The sequence below is a fragment of the Sorex araneus genome, chromosome 1 (genome assembly GCF_027595985.1).
Source record: "Sorex araneus isolate mSorAra2 chromosome 1, mSorAra2.pri, whole genome shotgun sequence".
NCBI classification, from domain to species: domain Eukaryota; kingdom Metazoa; phylum Chordata; class Mammalia; order Eulipotyphla; family Soricidae; genus Sorex; species Sorex araneus.
In genome coordinates, this window is record NC_073302.1 from 332,449,693 (window position 1) to 332,466,292 (window position 16,600).

General features: G+C 37.4%; 1 protein-coding gene across 8 annotated transcripts in view; it reads right to left on the minus strand.

Moving 5' to 3' along the window:
- PSD3 (pleckstrin and Sec7 domain containing 3) overlaps positions 1-16,600 on the minus strand; it is a 525,397-nt gene that overhangs the window by 387,168 nt on the left and 121,629 nt on the right. For 4 of the 8 annotated variants that reach the window (XM_055144458.1, XM_055144441.1, XM_055144443.1 and 1 more), the window contains exon 1: positions 12,958-13,208. The exons of the other annotated variants lie outside the window; for them this stretch is intronic. The gene's annotated coding sequence lies outside the window, so the exon portion shown is untranslated. Of the gene's footprint in view, positions 1-12,957; positions 13,209-16,600 lie in introns of those variants that run through there. 8 annotated transcript variants of the gene reach the window in all.

Here is a 16,600-nt window from a genome sequence, read left to right on the forward strand (position 1 = left end):
ACTTGTCCTTCAAATATTTAGAAGCCATGATGGAAGAAGGATCTACAGTCCAGAGTTAGACACACAATGAGACATAAGTCGGATAATTGAGGATTATACTAATTAGCATTTATCCCACAACCAGAGCTTCTTGATTCAAAACCATTGCATCACCATGTGGATTCCCATTAACTTAAGCCAGTTCAATTCTACATAGTTCCAAAGTTTACATGCACTGACGCAACCATCTGTGATATATAATCTGCTCAGATAAAGTCAGTGTGAAAGGAAAAATAGTTTGAAAACATTTATTTAGTATTGTTATAACTTTGCACAATTTATATAGAGTTCTAAATCTCTCCTTACCTATACTAAAATTGTTCCCTATTGATATGTTTTTTTAATATTAAGGTCCCATAAGAGGTGTTAGTGGAAAAACCTTGGGGGATATCTTTCACAGAAAATTATTTAAGATGTTTATTATTTATTTATTTTTGGAGGGAAACCATACCTGGTGGTTCTCAGGGCTTACTTCTGTCTCTGCAGTGTAGAAAATTATTACTTTATGTCTTTCTTTTCTAATAGCTTTCTGTTTCAACTTTAAGTCTCAATCCTTCTATTTCTTCTAATCAAAGAGCACCAAAAGGTACAAAGTACTGAGAAATGGAAAAGGATGCATGGCACACTGTCCCTTGTTGCTAATCTGCCTTTAGGAAATAATATTAAAAGTAAGGTATATTTAAGGACATGAAATTACTTGGTAATAATGTTGATTGCTAAAGGTAGTGATGAAAGCTGACATCTTATGTGCACTTCATTAATGCAGGCTCTCCAAAATTATCTCAAATGATCCTATTAATGCTTCTAGGAATTTGCATTACAGTAACTATTTTACAAAGGACAGAAGGAGGCATTTTGTCTGTGATAATGTTAAAGAAAAAGCCAAGATGATAGCTAAGAAAACAAATCTCCTGATTTTAAAAGGGGAAAATTTATGTTTCTTAGCGCCATACAGAGTTTCATCCTTTGCACAGAGTTATGACCCTAATAAGGGTCAGCAGTTTTATGGAGCTGCTACATTTGCTTTGAGAAAGACTTGGATTATAGTTGTAAGAACCTTCAATTCATATAAATCAGTGAGTTTTCAATTCCCAGTCCACAGATATAAATTGAGTAAAAACCACTAATATAAATTATCCCCAATGATATGAGATATACCTTCCCATAGAAAAACTACAAGGGTCTGGTAACTATTCTACAATGAAAGTTTTTAAAAGGTCCTTTCCACCTCATCCCTAAGAATTCTAAAGATAGCAGAATTTTTTCCAGGTTGATCTCTTCCCAATTCATTCTCATAAATATGCAAAAAACTTTTGAGATGTGGACATCTTCCATCATAAACTTGAAAACTATTAATAACTCCTAAAGATATTTTCCCTCTTCAATTCCAGGCCTAACTTGTAAAAAATGTATATCTCATTTGGCTAACTTTAAAAATGATCCTGCTTCAGTCCAAAATACTTTTAGCTCTTACTGCTCTGTTCCCTTTAACTCAAGACATTGAGACACAATCAATTCCACTGATAAGATACTGAGTCTATGAGACTCAAAATAGAATAGATTGCAGCATTTGTTTGTAATTTCAAACACAATCTCAACTTCAACTTGAATATGATAGAATACTTTTTCTCATAGAAAAATTAGATTTATTACTAAATATGTGAGGAAACACACAAATTATAAAAGAAACAGTTCATTTGCAAAACTTCACAACAGAAGATTTTAATCAGAGGAAAAACAGAGCAGTCAAATTCCAGAACAATCTAGCCTACAGAGCATTTACTCAGGGTATAAAGAAAATGATGTCATTACAAGACTGAGATCAGAAACAGCCTTTCCATACAAAACTTGTTACAATGACCAGTTCATTCCAAATCCAGTGAGAAAAGCTCTATACTAAAATCTTTAAAATGCATAGCCACAAAGACTCAAAGTATTTTAGTTTAGAAACTAGCCCAGATTTTCGAAAAGTCTTATTATTTAAATAATGAAATCTTTATAAATTTTTCTTTTTATTATTTTTCTTTTATTTATTTAAATGAAAGTTATGCTTGTTCTAAATAAAACTGGAGAACAAAAAGCCTTTGATCACAGTGAGCCAGAGAAACCTTCCATATCCTGCTTTAGGTGTCCCTGGCCTTTGGTCCTGTCTGTGGCCCCTAAGTGCAGACTTCTGTATTTCCTCAGGGAGATAGGCCAGGATTCAGAAGACAGGCCAGAATCACATCAACACTTGCTAATGGTGTCACAGAGAGGATCACCTAGAGATTCTAGCTCCTCTCATCCCCCTGTTGTCCACCATGAACTTTTATGGGTCTCATAACTACTTGAAATAGGCATTTTTATTAGTAACATACTATAAACTTTAGTTCAAAATAGAATCATTATCTTTGCCATATGGTAACTTAAAGTTCTAACACAAATTCATCTTACTGTTCTGACTTTATCTGTTCCTGACTTTCTTTCATTAATTCTTCATATGATTAAGTGAATCAGTGCCCAAGATGAGAATTGTTGAGGCTATGCAAAACATATGTAGTGAACCTGAAAGGTAGCCAAAAAAATATACATAATCATTAAAGGGAATAAACTAGAAAATGTGGGCTTTTCTTATGTATTTTTGCAAATACAAATATAAAATCAGATCTAAAAAAATAGCAAAATTGACTAACTTTTGTATTTCTTGTCCTTACAATATTTTTATTCTTCATGAATTTGATGTAGTGGCATTTTTGGTCCTTCCATATTTATAACTGAAACACTTGAATGTTTCTAAAACATAAAATCTACTCGATATAAACCAAGTGATCAAAACACCTTGTAATTTTATTATAAGCAAGTTGTTGATTGAAATTTTTAATGAAGAAGCTTTTGATAAACCAGTGAATCTGATTCTGTAATTAATGACTATTGCCTAAGATTTTGGTATTGTTTTAAGGATCAATACAAAAAGTAGATTTTTGCTGGCTTAAGGTCTAGCTATTTTTCTAACAGATTTACTATTTAAATCTAACATTAAAGTTTCACAATTTTTATGAAATAAAGCCTCAAAGAATGAAAATTGTAGATTGAATAGTAATCTAAATAAAGCCTAGTATGGTTATGTACATACCCCGAGCAGAGCCTTGAAAGTTGAAGACCCCGGAACCCAGCCACAGCCATGCTCAAGGCCATTGTCCACACGTTTGGACGAGCCTCAGGCATGAAGGGATCGGCAAAGGAAGCCAGGTATGGGAGACCTGGGGCTGAGATCTCCAAGTCTCCTCGAATTTGGACTGGGCCTCCTCCACTCAGAACCCCCCATTTTCCAGTAGCTTGGCAGCCACGCCCACAAACTGCCCCTGGCACCATGTAATCCCACCAGCAGCCAACATCCAGAGACTATAAAACCAAACTTCCAAAAGCGCTTTGCAGCCGCGTGACATCTAATAGCCTTGTTCTCCCTCTTGGAGAACCTGACAAGCTACCAAGAGTCTATTGCTTTATACGGGAGATGCTTGCAATCTCCCCATGGCGTATTCATATCCCAAATATAGTAAAAGATATATACATACCTCTCGGAGAGTCCAGCAAGCTACCAAGAGTATCCAGCACACACGGCAGAGCCTGGCAAGCTTCCCGTGGCATATTTGTTATGCCAAAAACAGTAACAATAGGTATCATTCCCCTGACCCTGAAAGAGCCTCCAATTATTGGGAAAGACAAGTAAGGAGAGGCTGCTAAAATCTCAGGGCTGAGTGTAATAGAGACATTACTAGTGCCTGCTCAAGTAAATTGACGAACAACGGGATGACAGTGATATGGTTATGTACAGTAGAGAAGAGAAACTTTTGCTACTGCAAATTTTTTCTTCATGGTGTTGAACTTAAAAACATATTTCTACATCATAATTTAAGCTTCAATAAAGGTTTGCTTAGTTCATTGTCAAAACCATATAATCCTTCACCAAGACAGGACATACTTTATCAATATGGTTAAATTTATCAATGTAGCATTAGTTTATAACATTAAATCAATTTAGGGAATGAAAAGGGGAAGAAAATAATAAAGGGTTCTCCCAAATCCTGCTCTGATGCCTGGTCCCTCCTCAAAAGCAGAGACTGCATTTTATTTTTTTTTTAATTCTTTTATTAATTCACCATGTGGAAAGTTACAAAGCTTTCAGGTTAAAGTAGAGACTGCATTTTAATTTGCAGTATTAAGTTCATGACATCACAGTGTTCTAAATTAGTATTACTTTTGGTCAGGGTGCTGATTTTGGGACTTCTGTAATAGGCTGTTAGTATTCTGAGGCATATGAAGCATAACCTCCTATAAAGAAGTGACTTTTCTCTTTAGATTGGTGAGTATCACTGAGAGTAGCAGCTATATCCCCTGAGAACTGACTGGGAGTTAATAAAAAATGGACAGGGAAAAAAGAATTAATAAAAAATGGATAGGGAAAAACCCTACAACTAGTAACAACACAGATGGACCTTGAAGTAATTATGTGACAGGAAGAATAACTATAGGCTCCAGATAACCAACTTATATTTATTCCAAGGAGAGAGTATTTTCTATTAATTGGAGGCCCTACAACATCTGTAAATTGGGTAGCTAAGAATGAAATCATAATTACATGGCCTTTTGTATTTTATGTCCTATTTTCATTTCAGATGCTTTGGTACACACTTCTGCTTTCATATGAGAAACAATGGTCCTCGGTGAAAAGAAATGAATAGAAATTCATTAGTCACTCCCTTCGACTACGCAGAGAATTGCGCTCCCCAATTAAGAGTATACCCTCCTACCTAGAAAAGGTTTATTTGGCATTTTTTAATAAATATTACTTTAGAAGTCAATATATCACTGACACTGTATCACTGTCATCCTGTTGTTAATCAATTTACTCAAGCAGGCATCAATAACATCTCCATTCGTCCCAGCCCTGAGATTTTAGCAGCCTCTCCTTCCTCGTTTTTCCCAACAATTGGAGGCTTTTTTCAGAGTTAGGGGAATAAGACCTGTTACTGTTACTGTATTTGGCATATCGAATATAACACGGGGAGCTTGCCAGGCTCTTCGTGCGGGCAGATAACTTTCGGTTGCTTGCTGGGCTCTCCGAGAGTTTTATGAAGTGGCCGTGCAGTCCAGGAATATGTTCACTCATGCATGAGGCTCAGCCCAAGTGTGTGGAAAGCAGCCTGGAGCGTGGCAGTGGTGAGGTAGTGGAGGTCAGCTACTGGGGCTGGGTCCCTTGGGGCGGGGAGAGCTCTCACCCATCCCCCTTTGGGGCATCCCTGGTGTGGAGTCCAGTGGCATGATTATGGGGGCCTCATTTTATGCTTCCTTCTGAGAGAAGCAGCCATGAGTTCAAATTTATCATATGAACTTTTTCAAATCCTTTCCCCCACACCTGCCGCCCCTTTACTTTGTTTTTTAGGGCACACCCAACTCTGGGCCACACCTAACTCAGGAGTACCCAGGATGTCCAAGGGGCCCCACCAGCCAACTGGGCTGGTATTTCAATGCAAGGGCCCAACAAGGCCACGCAGCTCAGGCCCTGTAGTGCTGGGGATACCCAGGCCACCCAGTCTGCTGGGGGTTAGTTCTATTTCGTAATAAAATTTCATCTTTAAAGCTGAACTTATTTGTGAATCTACTAACATCATAAACTATTCCAATTGTATATGTAAATTGGGTCCAATAAGTGGCTACTGTTAAGTTAACCTCTAACTAAACCAATGAAACTTACCTGTCTTCATTTTATAAATATGTTTTCAGGGTCTTCTAAAATAGCCATTTTAAGATGTATTATAAAAAATAAATAATATACTATCTCTCAGGGGGCCAGAGAGATAGTACAGCAGGTAGGTAGGGTGCTTGCCTTGCACACAGCCAGTCTGTATTCAATCCAAGCATCCCACATGATCCTTCCAGACATACCAGGAGTGACGCCTAAGCCCAGAGCAGAAGTAAGCCCCAAGAACACCTTGGTGTGGCTCAAAAACAAATGCCTCGTCTTGAACAAATAATCTAAAGAGCAAAAAAGTAAATTGGTCTTAATGATAAAAGCTAGGTATAAGGTATAAAATAAAACAGATCCAGAGAATTAGGGTAACTTGTTTTAAGACAGTGGATATATTGCGGAAAAGTAATGTGTAGATGCTGTCTCCATTTAAAAAAAAAAAAAAAAAAAAACAGTGAAATCTCATTTGTAAGTACCCTGAGAAAGAGCAAAAGAACAGGAAAATTTCTCTCCCTACTCTCTTCATCTCAGCATGGTGTAAGTGATAACTATCAATGCTCAATTATGGTGTTGTTTTACTGACCTACTTCCATTGTTTCATCACTGTTTTTCAATGTGCTCTTATACAGAAGATCTTATCTTAATTAATCACAAAGCACTAATCAGTATGAACTAATTTGTATGATTACAAGAGTCAAGTAACTTTGGAAGTTGGAAACAAACTTTATAAATTATTTAGTCTAGTATACTTTTCCAGATTTGCTCGAGCAAGCACCAGTAACGTCTCCATTGTGAGACTTCTTGTTACTGTTTTTGGCATATCCAATACGCCATGGGTAGCTTGCCAGGCTCTGCTATGCGGGTGGGATACTCTCGGTAGCTTGCCGGGGTCTCCAAGAGGGACGGAGGAATCGAACCTGGGTCGGCCACATGCAAGGCAAACACTCTACCCATTGTGCTATCACTCCAGTCCTGAAGTAACAACAAAGGAGATAACAGAATAGTTATTCATGGAAACGGAAAGCGCCATAATTGCAACAATGCTAATGATTAAGGGGGAAAGCAGAGAAAAAATAGCTGCTGGGCCTATAATATCAATCTAAGAGAGGAAAGAAATATTCTAACTCCTATTACTTCCTCAACAATGACACTTTTTGTTAAGGTTCTTGAAAAAGCTGTATTTTATTCTATCTTTAATTTATCACTGCTTTCTTCAGATATTCTATAATTATAAATTGAGTGCAACACAAAATAAATATTACCCTTACCATGTGTGGTGTTGGGGTTGAACCCAGGTGAGGAGCACATAAGGTCCTTATGTATATTTTGATATATCACACATTTGGTAAAGCAAGTTTGCCCTTGGCCCCCAGTCTAAAGGCTTCAGATAGATCTCTCAGCCACTTGCCAGAATTATTCGCTTGAATATGTGTCCTTCTAGAGCAGAAAACAAATAGGTTACCTGAACACCACCCTCCCTCACCACCCAGAAGAAGGGGCTGAGCCAGGAGTAAGCCCTGACACAGCTGAGTATGGCCAAAAAAAATAAGTAATATAGAAAAAAATGGTAATGGGGGGCAGAGATATCATATAGTGGTTAAGGAACTTATGTGCTCCTGAGCTGGGTTCAACCCCAACACCACACGTGGTCTGCCTAGCCCACCAAGAATGATCCCTGAGTGTAAAGCCAGGAGGAAGTCCTAAATACATCTGGGTCTAATCCCCCAATTAAAGTTGTTTTTTTTTTTTCAAATGGCAACTGTCATACTCTGGTTGAGTTTCACGTGGACATTTTTTTCAGTCCTCCCATTTTGAAGCTTCAGAAAGTACTTAGCTATTGTCATTTCCATGGTGAATTCAAATTCATGGGTAAGAAGCTATGATCATCTCCAACAGCCTGAAAACACATAGCCAGGACTTCCTCCTCAGCCTGTGCTCTTCCTGCAACAAGTATCTCACTTGATTGTCTCGATGTTTCTTTGCTTGATTATTCCCATTCTGGGGAAATCTTTGTTCTCTCTCAAACACATATTTCTCTCTTTCTCTCCCCTCACATCTTTCTAAATAAGTTCCAACAAAACTACCTTGCTTAAGAAAAAAATGCAAAGCTAGAGCCACATTATGTCATTCACTGAGGTCTACTCATCAATACCTTCTAAATCTGTAGGGATATCTCCACTTCCAATCCAGAACTAGTACTTTTTGATCGTTAATATTGATCAACTTTTTATCAAGTTTATGATAGGTAAACACCTTAGACCCTGCACTTAGGAACTGTCAGGAAGTGTCAAATGATCAACAGATTCTTCAATGACTTTAAGACAAGAATAACATTACCCTATGCTTGAGCAATTTAGCTAATCACACGAAAATCTTTGTTTCTCTAACCAAACATGCTTCTAAAGGCAGTGCCCTGGAATTCTTTAGGTGATCTGTTTCAAATAGAAGGATATTATCCTGGGTCTCTAACAGTTGGATCATCTGTGATGAATATACCCTAGATACACAAATTCTAGCATACAGTGACCATCTCCCAAATCTCAGGCCAACGCTGAGCCTTCTGATTATCAAACTGTAGGAATAAAACTCTTTTTGTTTCTCTTTAACTGAAAAAATACCAAAGAAATAAAAATATTTCCCCATTATCCTGTTACCTAAAAATGCAGCCTTATCCTTGGGAATGTTCCTCTGCTTGAGATTTAGATAAGAAATTTAGGAAACAGGATAGATGACTGGTACTCAAAACTGAACCACAGCAAACTTTTCTCACACATCCTAACAAAAAAAGTCTTGCTGGTCACAAAAGAATTATTGCCACCAATTCAGAATACTCATTCTCCATTTCCTCTTATAGTGGCAAATTCATTTCAGCTACACCAGTGGCCATGGTATGCTCTTGCTCTCCCTCCCTTCAGATAGTTCCCAAAACAACAGATTTAAGACAAAAAAAAAAACCCTGACTGATCAAAGATGGAGAACAAACTAAACAAGATCAAGTTGTACAATCTAATATTCAACCTTTACACTAGTACATTTAAAGATATATATATGTGTGTGTACATATATATGTATATATATATATATATATATATATATATATTTGCTTTTTTAGGTCACACTCGGCGATGTTCAGGGGTTACTCCTGGCTCATGCACTTAGGAATTACTCCTGGCGGTGCTCGGTGACCATATGGGATGCTGGGAATCAAACCCACATTGGCCACATATAAGGCAAATGCCCTGCCTGCTGTGCTATTGCACCAGCCCCAAAAGATTTTTCATTTTAATAGATTATGCCTTAAAAGTCAACAGTTTCGCTCAGAGCTTGATGTTTAGCCCATTAATCACTTACCTAGTTTTTAAGGTAACTCCCCTAAATTGGTCAATAAGATGACAGATGACAGAAAAGGGGTGGTTACATCTCTGTCACATATACTGAAAGGTGGTTTAGTCCAACTCCTTGACTCACAGATAAGGAAAATTAGGTAATCAAAGAAAGTGACTCTTTGGAGGTCTCACAATGAAGACAAGAATTGGGATGAATGAGGTTCTCATGGTTCGAAGTTTCCCCTCTGAAATGTTGAGCCCCAGTAAAAGAGAAAGCTAAATAAATCAACAAAAAGGAGGAGTTTTTAATACAGTTGAACACAAGTGTTAAGTAGCCAAAAGCCTTCCAAAGCAGATCAAACAAACACATTCACAAAGAGGAATGATAAACTTCAATGACATCAAATACTGGATCTTCACCAAAGTACAAACATATAACTAATAACACAAAAACCACCTAAACTGTATTTAATATAATTCAGTACAAAATACCTTAAACACCCATGGAGCATTTTGCTACCTGATAACTTTCACAGACATTCTATTTTACTCTTTCAGTTGTTCTATTTTCCAGGTAAAGAAATTGAGGACCAAGGAAGTCTTGCAGAGTCTCAAAGTTAGTAAGCAACTGAATCCAGTGTTGAGTCCATATATTCTAACTCCAAGTTCAATATTCCTCTTTCTACATTAACTTCCACCCAGTGTTGTTAGTGACAAAAAGCCAAGCATAACAGTAGACCAAGTGTTGACTGAACCACACCCACAGACTAATCTGAAGACTAATCAAAGACTAATCTGAGTGCTAGAACCCAGCACAGACTCTGCCTTTCCAGAACCTCAGGACTGAGCATTTTCAGTGCAACAGAGCTATTGATGCAGGTATCTCCTGAGAGAGCCCCTACAAACTATGTCCTGATCACACAAACAAAACAGCAGTGTGACTGGAGCAGAATCTGTCAAGATCACTCAGCTTCCTGGGATCACAATCCAGCTGTGCAGACAATTCCCTTCAGAGAACTCTGGAAAGTTCCAAACCCTGTACCTTGCAGTAAATAGAGTACCAAAGACAAATAGACAACTGACAAATGTATAAAACTTTCCAGAACTCATTTGTACTTCTGTACCAACAAAACCCTGGGTCCCCAATCACCACATAAACCAGACCTTGCAAGGACACAATGGAAACTGTCAAGAGGTGCCAATAGACCAGGGTGACTCTGATCTGCAGAGAACTTTGACAGTATATTGAATGGGGGGAAAAAATTCAATTTTGGGGATAGGGTCACACCAAAGTGTATGATGCCAGAAACTGAACAATAAAAAACATGTGTTCCAGTTCTTCAAGCCATCACCCTGACCCAAGACAATTATCACCAATTAAACAAAAATTTCAAAGCACCAATCTACATTAGATATGTTCATACAGCATGCCAGGAATACAGTTCAAGTATATGAAAATGTACCTTCACATTAACAAAAGGAATGGAGGTCTTTGGGAAAGCAAAATAATTCTTTAGTACTTACCTCTGTGCAAGACATCTTCACATATTTTACCTCTTAATTTCAAAACATATGAAAAAGATAGTAACCATAAGTTACATTCTAGAAAGTGGAAGCTAAGCCACTTTCACATATAGTAGAGCAACAACTCCTACAGCATGAAAATGGAAGGAGACAAGAAAGCACAGATAAACCTCTATGTGAACAGCCACATGAATAATATGGAAAAATCACCAGTTCTGACAGCCATTTCATTTTTATTTCTAACATGGATTATATATCCTGTCTCTATACACAAAGACTATGGCACTAATATATTATAAATTTGAATATAAGAACTTTTTTAAAAAGTTTTAAATATTTTTAATAATGTATCTATCTTTCAGTGCTCTTTATAACCAAAGGCTACAATTAAAAAGTACTTTGCAGATAGGGTAGGGAGAGACCATCTGAGGCACGCTAACAAAGAAGCCCTGAATGTTTACAGTGTGAACATACCCACACTCCATTTAAGACTATTCTCTAGGGTCTATGTCTTTTCAACAGTCTTACCTAGGTGCTCAGGAGACAGCTGAAGGGGCAAATGTATATGCTTTGCCTGCAGGAGGTCTGGATTTGATTCCCAGTACCATACATAGTATTACATGAGCAGACCCAGCACCACTAGATATGACCCCAAAATGAAGACAAAGATGAGTCTTATATAAGGAATAAAAATTTAAACATAAATATAACCAAGGTTTATTATATTTATTGGGCTTCTGCATGGCATAAGAAAATTTTAAAACATCAATCCTCTCTACAATCACCCAATAGGTGTTATTATCACTTAGGTGTTATTATCACTTCACATCTAAAGATAGAGGGTCATGAGTGGTTAAATAACATAGTAACTTTGTAAGTAGAGGTAAATCTTAAACTGAAAAGCTTATTACTCTAAGTCCAAGTTTAAAACTATGCTCCATGTCTTTCACAAAATATATTTTAGGAAATTTTTTCAAACATTACCTTTTATTATTAAAACTACGTCCAGGAGCGATAGCACCTTTGCTTTGTATGTAGGGCGTTTGCTTTGTATGTGACTGACCCAGGTTCAATTCCTCCATCCCTCTCGGAAAGCCTGGCAAGCTACTGAGAGTATCCCGCCCACATGGCAGAGCCTGGCAAACTACCCGTGGTGTATTCGATATGCCAAAAACAGTAACAATAAGGCTCACAATGAAGACCTTTCTGGTGCCTGCTCAAGCAGATCGATGAACAATGGGACAACAGTGCTACAGTGCTATTAAAGCTATAATATCCCATTAGAAAGGGGCAGAAAAATTATACTGAAGAACTATAAAGACAATTGATATTACAGAATACTATAAATAGGTAACACAAAAATATGAACTTAGGGACCAAAAAGATAGTACAGAGGGTATTTGTCTTGCATGCAGCTGACCTGACTTCTGTTCTGGAATCACATATGGTCCTCAAGCCTGGTAGGTGTGTTCCCTAAGCACAGAGCCAGGACTAAACCCTGAGCACAGCAGGGTGTGGCCCAAAAACATACAAAAAATAATTTAGTATCTTTAATCAAGGGAAGAAATAACCTACACAATAAATAACACACAGCCACATCCTTTAAAATCACTTGACTAACTTGGATGTTCCAGTACTAAGGTTCTCAGTGAAACTTGGGTATTCGTAAATTCGTTTACCCAAGCACTATAGAATACACAAATTATCATTGCTTCACCTGGTTTCAGCATTGCTGCCCTGAACTTTTCATATTCATACTGAACACAAAAACACATTTTCCCAGGGATAAACTATGAAGCTGAAATTCCTCAGCTCCAGGGGGAGAGTGAAACGATTACTTTTTCATTAAACTGACTAACCTCTGAAGTTTTAGACCTAATGTTAAATTCTAAGATAAATTATGTTTCTACAACGGCTTACCCAACCTTCCATTCAGAGCAGAAACACACCAAAATAAGAATGACAGTCTTGTGCAGTACAGAGAATAGACCACTAAATGGCCAAGCTCAAATTGGTGACATTCCAAAGCCTGGATGAAGTTTCATAATAAAAGCTAAAAGCACAGAGCAGCACTGTCTGGCAACCTCAAAGAATACCATAACTCTTAAGGGGAAATGTTATCCTCCCTCAAATACTACTGACCCTATAACAAACATTTTTTCATTTTGCCATCCGTATTTAGAATTACATATATATATAATTTTCCAAGTTTCTCATTTTGTTACAATGTTTTCCACTTAAGTTAAAACATAAAATTCAATAAATGCTCGGTAATTACAATTATACATAATACGGCACCACCCTGGACCAGACAAAGAAAATACAGTAAATTCTCCTTACCTCTGTCAGCAAATGGTCTGCCCATAATTCTGTTGTGAATACAAAAAGCATTCTCCAGTTCCATCTGTTCAGCAACCCTTCCTCTTCTGGAAGGGCTCTCTGAATGCACTTCTACAGCTGTGCCTAATCTGACTACACACCGATATACACTCACTCAGCAATAACATTCTCCCCAAAGCCTCTATGTCCCTCAGGGGACTAGAGATGAGACTTCAAAGAAGTTAAAGGCGCACTCCCGCCTCAGCCCAGCCTCCAGCATACAAGCAAATTCTTCCCTCCAAGAGATCAGCATCAAAAGTCAGGATCAGTGAAGTCACACATGACCTCACAAACCACAGCTTAACTCTTTGGAAACTAGGCCACCAGCTAACACCAGAGAAAAAGGACTATGCTCTGAGAGTTCATTTTTAATGGTTGCAGCTTATGGGAGGAAAAAAAAAAGTTTTATGAACATTAAAAATAAAAGAAAAAAGCAAAGAAAGAAAAACATCAACTTTTTTTCTTTTAAGTGCTAAGCTTTAAAAATAGTATTTTTAAGACAAAAATTTCCTAGAGTAAACACATATCAGTCCTAAAGGAATGAGTGAAATGGAGGGGAGGGGTGGAAGAAATAAATCTAATTTATTTATATTACATAAAAGTGTTAAATTCACATTTAATTTTATAGTTTGTGCTTTTCTATTTGCAGTTCCAATTTTGCTTTTCTCCTGTTGATGTGAAAGTATTCATTTGTCCTGTTGCTTCAAATACCACTTCAGATAGTCAAAAGTAGACAGGCACACTCACAGCTGTCAGATTCCAGTGACAGCCAACACAGACCTCTGAGAACCCAGGACAGCAGGAGCAGGATCTCAGTACAAACAGCCAGCAGACCTAACTAATGGAAAACGGAGCTCTGTTGGATTCATAAAGGGAAAGGCGGCGGATTTTACTTCATTAGCTTTCCCAATGTTTACTTCGAGCTCATGCTATTAGAGGGTAAGAAGGTAAGATAAAAAGTAATACATAAACAGAAGCAGATAAAATTACATACTTTAAAAGAAAACATAATTGGGGGCTGGAGCGATAGCACAGAAGGTGGGGCATTTGCCGTGCACGCGGCAGACCCGGGTTCAATTCCCAGCATCCCATACGGTCCCCTGAGCACCGCCAGGAGTTAATTCCTAAGTGCATGAGCCAGGAGTAATCCTTCTGCATTGCCAAGTGTGACCCAAAAAAAAAAAAAGAAAGAAAACATAGTATAACCTTTCAAGAAAACATTGGTTTGCCCAGGATATGACTAAGTTACAATCCAACAGTTTTATTCATATATATATATACATATATATACACATATATATACACACATATACATATATGTATATATACCTTACCTTCTTTTCCCATGTGTATAGGAAGGCAAGGTAAAAATAGGCAAGGTAGTTACACATGCAGGGTGGGGGGCTAGGGAGGTGGGGGGAGGGGAGGGTATACTGTGATTCTTGGTGGTAGAATATGTGCACTGGTGAAGGGATGGGTGTTCGAGCATTGTATAACTGAGCCTTAAACCTGAAAGCTTTGTAACTTTACACATGGTGATTCAATAAAAGAATAAATTTTAAAAAATAGGCAAGGTATTTTATAGATATATACATATATATGTATATGTGTGTACAGATAGATGTGTGTACATATATATATACATATTTATGTATACACACACAACACACATAGATACTCTCTGTGTGCAAGAAGGCAGATGAAACAATGCACACTTTCATTGTTTAAAAAAATATATATCAACAAGGGACCAGAATAATTGTCCAGCAGGTAGGGCGCTTTCCAGGTTCGGATCCCCAAACAGCATATAGTCTCCAGAGCCATCCCTGAGTGCAGAGTTAGGAGTTACCCCTGAGCACTGCCAGGTATGGCACAAAATCGGATAAATAAGTAAATATAATTTTTTAAAAGTTTAAAATAAATTTAAAATAAATTCCAACAAAATACAAGATCTCCAACAACTTAATAAGTTCTAATATATATTCTTTTCATGAATAATTGTACCATAATAAGTTGATACATTTTATGAATCGATAATAATTAATTTGAAATGCAGAGGGTGAAAGAGAGAAACAAGAAGATTGCATCATAAAAAATCCAAGCACATGCAAAAGAAAACTATATACTGTTTATGAATGTACACCTTGAATAAGAATTATAACTACCCACAGAGTATGGTCATATTTTAAAAAAAAAAGAGGAAATGGGACCATAAAGGAATTCACAGAAGGAATTTCAAATTGTAACACATTTGAAATGCTTTGTTTATTAAACTGGACACTGAAAACATGGGTATTTATTGCTTTACCAACTTTCTGGCATGTTGAAAAGCTGTGAAAAGTCAAATTTTTCTGAATGGAGCAGCACCCATTTTGTCCAGCTGATTAAAGTACTAAACTATTATGCTCTCAATTATAATGCTATAATGCCATAATAACTCATGGCACCCAAGTCTCTTAATTCAAGAAGTTCTCACTAATTCTGCTCATTTTAGCAGGTTTTGTTTGGGGGTCACACCTGGCTGTGTACAGTACTTACTCTTGGTTCTATGTTCAAGGATCAGTTTTCACTTGTGGTGGGCTTCAGGGGACCATATGAGGTCCCAGGTATCAAGCCCAGGTAGCTTGCCAGCACCCTACCCACTATTCTGTTTGACCAGCCCCAATTCTTCTCATTTTAGCTTCTCTTTCTGTCAAATCACTGGGCGCCTGCCTCAGAAACCAGTTGTCCACCACCTTCATCAAAGCCCAATTAGAAAGCAAGACATTTATGAGGACTTCCAGGATGCCCACACTGGCAGCTGCCCACCCTCCCCAGAACTTCATTGTCATATTCTCCTGCCTGTATGTTAGACTTATCTAAAGTTTTCTTAACTGCCCCCTCTTCAGTATACCTAGCATAATGCAGCTGCTAATTAAGTACACTTAACAAAAACTAAGTGAACCCTGGAACAAAGATCCTCTGCATCTCCAATGAGTCCTGAAAGAACAGACCAAAGTATAAATGAGCTGAATCCTAAATAAGCTGTTAAATGCTGAGTGCAAATAATTTATTTCACAATAATTTCCAGCCTACATGGGAAAGCCTAGCAAGCTCCCCGTGGCATATTCACATGCCCAAACCAGTAACAATGTTGGGTCTCATTCCCCTGACCCTGAAAGAGCCTCCAATGTGGCACCGTTGGGAAGGATGAGTAAAGAGAGGCTTCTAAAATCTCAGGGTTAGGATGAATGGAGATGTTACTGAGACCGCTCAAGAAAATCAACTGATCAATGGGATGATAATGAATTAGCATAGAGAAAATAAGAGGTATTAAATAGAGATTTCATGTTACTAACAATAAAAACAATAAAATGACCATTAAAGCTCCTTACCTTTAATCTGAAGCTCTTAGAATTATTATTTACAGATAAAGAACATTCCAAGTTGATCTGATCACAGTTCATTTATACCAAAGAACTTTAAAGAAGTTGAAGACATTAATTGAAAACAATATAATTACTGATAATAATAGCCAACACTTTAAGAGTACTCATCAAGTAACAGAGCAAGCACATTGTTTAGAGTACTCAACAAGTAACAGTGGATTATTATTCCTTTTCCT